This window comes from Orycteropus afer, unplaced genomic scaffold, assembly GCF_000298275.1.
Source record: "Orycteropus afer afer isolate SDZICR_OR568_19922 unplaced genomic scaffold, OryAfe1.0 scaffold00951, whole genome shotgun sequence".
In the NCBI taxonomy this organism is placed as follows: Eukaryota; Metazoa; Chordata; class Mammalia; order Tubulidentata; family Orycteropodidae; genus Orycteropus; species Orycteropus afer.
The window spans coordinates 404,420-407,281 of record NW_006922538.1 but is presented as its reverse complement, the minus strand read 5'-3'; the positions used below and the strand labels follow the sequence as shown (position 1 = coordinate 407,281).

At 36.1% G+C, this 2,862-nt stretch overlaps 1 protein-coding gene across 1 annotated transcript in view; it reads right to left on the bottom strand.

Annotated features, from left to right (window-relative positions):
- The window catches only part of LOC103212402 (cyclic nucleotide-binding domain-containing protein 1-like), a gene marked incomplete at its 3' end in the record, with an annotated part of 345,086 nt that overhangs the window by 79,009 nt on the left and 263,215 nt on the right, over positions 1–2,862 (bottom strand). The window lies entirely within an intron of this gene.

The following is a 2,862-nucleotide window of genomic DNA, read 5'->3' as shown; positions in this document are numbered from 1 at the left end:
CTAGATAGAGGGGGAGAAAAATGTGGAAAAAAATTCAAAAACATAAAAAAGAAGACCAGGTTTTCTGGTCAGATAGAAACTAGTGAAACCTCTAAGTCTATAGCCTCTACTCACCCTTCAGGCCTGGAATCAAACTCACTTCTGTGGCTTAACTTTCAGCCAAATAGACAGGCATACGAGCTAAACATCTACATCAGGGAGATGCACTCCATAGAAAAATGAACCTTGGGAGATTAGGACAGCATTTGCACAGTAAGAAAGGTAGGGAGACACCAGGAAGAAGGACACATGGAATGGGTAACCACAGGTAAGAAGTGGGAAAACAGCTGTTACATTGTGGGGATTGTAACCACCGTCACAAAACAAAATGTGTATGAACTGTTGAATGTAAAACAAATCTGCTTTATAAAATTTCACTAAATCACAATAAACAGCTGTTACATTGTGGGGATTGTAACCACTGTCACAAAACAAAATGTGTATGAACTGTTGAATGTAAAACAAATCTGCTTTATAAAATTTCACTAAATCACAATAAAAAAACATATACATAAAAAGTGAAGATGGCAAGGCTTTATCTCATGTACCTGGGACATATTATCCGGAGGGACCTGTCCCTGGAGGGCATCATGGTAAAGTAGAGGATCAGTGAAAAAGATGAAGATGCTCAACAAGATGGGTTGACACAATGGCTCCAGAAATGGGCCCAAACTTGGCTACAACTATAAGAATGGCAAAGACTGGGCAGTGTTTCATTCTATGGTACACAGAGTCACTGTGAGTCAGAATTGACCTGATAGTACCTAACAACAGCAAAATAGCTCTTTCAAATTTCAACACCTCTCCCAAATACAACTGCAACACATTTCCTTTTGAAAAATGAACTGATGGCCTTACTTTATTAAATTCTCTCCTCTTTGTTCTCCTCCATCAAATAATTGGACATCTATTAGTGTTTGAAAAAAATAATAAATAGATACATTCAAGTAAAATGATAAGAGTAGTGATCACATCGTTTAAAAATAATAGCACAAAGTCAAGTCTCCTAAATTAAGTTTATTTCACATCACATCACTACTCTTATCATTTTACTTGAATGTATCTATTTATTATTTTCTTTCAAACACTAATGATATAGCGATGTGATAGGAGCTCTGGTAGCATAATGCCTAAGGCACTTGACTGCTAACCAAAAGACTGGCGGTTCAAACCCATAAGCCACTCCTCGGAAGGAAGGTGGAGCAATATTTTTCTGTAGTGATACTGCCTCGGAAACCCAAGGAGGGGTCGCTATGAGTCGGGTCCAACTCGACAGCGCATAACAACAACAGTGATGTGATAGCAGTACTGAATGTTCCAACTTCTTTTATGCAATAAGTTTGCATAGTTGAAGGAATACTTTCAAAACCATATCAGCAAGTGAGTCTATTCAATTTTAATTACATTATAATCATGCACATGACTGGTATGAAAAACATATGAAAGAGTTAGTGTGGGTCCCAAGTACTACAAAGTTTCAAAAGTGATTGTTTCTATTTCTTTGGCATATAAAATTTAATTGAACATAAGGTCAGATTAAGACATTTTTGAAGGTACCTAAAGGAATTTCACTAACTGATCTTGTCCTTCATTTTACAAATTATGTTAATAGCAAATCTGCTGCTCTTCTTTTACTTAATATTTTATGAATATTTTATATTATCACCTTTTGCAGTTATTATTATTTGAAAATATTATTCACAGAGACCAATAAAGAAAAGCTTTACTTATGGGAACGTGGGAAACTTCTAAACCTGAAGAACATTAAAATGATTTGACAGCCATCTGTTCTAAATGAAATAAACTTATTTTAGGAGACTTGGCTTTATGCTATTATTTTTAAATGATTTTTGAAAATGTACATAGTTTTCGAGCTTACTATTGATGATATGATTGCCAGAAAGAAGGGAATAGGACAATATGTTGTTGTTTTTATGTGCTGTCGAGTTGAACCCAACTCATAGCAACCCTTCCTTGGGTTTCCAAGGGGGTATCATTACAGAAGTAAATTGTCCCACCTTCCTCCGAAGGAATGGCTGGTGGATTTGAACCACCAGCCTTCTGGTTAGCAGTCAAGTGCTTTAGGACAGTATACATTTACAAATTTCCTTCACCTTCAAGAAACAAAGAAATCAACATCAAATACAACTCACATGCAGACATTAGGTTAGTTACTACAACATTGATTTCTATATCATTTATATCACTGGAAATGTACCAAGACTGTCAAAATATGCCACAGTAAATTTTCATAATAGGACAATCAATTTTTATGTGGTAGATACATAGTTAAATAGAAATTGAATAGCTTGTTTAAAAGGAAGGCTATTTCCACTCAGTAAATTGATTCTGAAAGATCCAATAATGAACACCATGTATGAACTGTAAAACCTGTAGGTGTTTAAAAATAAAAATAGCTAACATTGGCAGAATATTTTTATTTTAAGGTTTAGAAACTACAGATTTTAGAAGATGTGTCCCTCTTCTAGTCTTTCTTAAAAGCTTACACTATTTGCCAAAAGTGTCTATAAATTTGTCAGACCCCAAAAGTAATTTTTGTGTAAGTTAATGGCAGGAAGACCAGGGCCAGGAATGAGCTGAATCCTGCAGGTGAATGTGGTACTGACCACCACACATACTTTCTCAAGTTAGGCCTATTCTAGGGCCTCTTGTCCTTTCATCCTGTGATTTCTTTTTCCCCCCTGACAAAAGTTTCTGATTTTACATGCTATAGTACCTGGGAGCTCTGGTAGCATAGTGCCTAAGGCACTGGACTGCTAACCAGAAGGCTGGCAGTTCAAACCCACCAGCCACTCCTCAGAA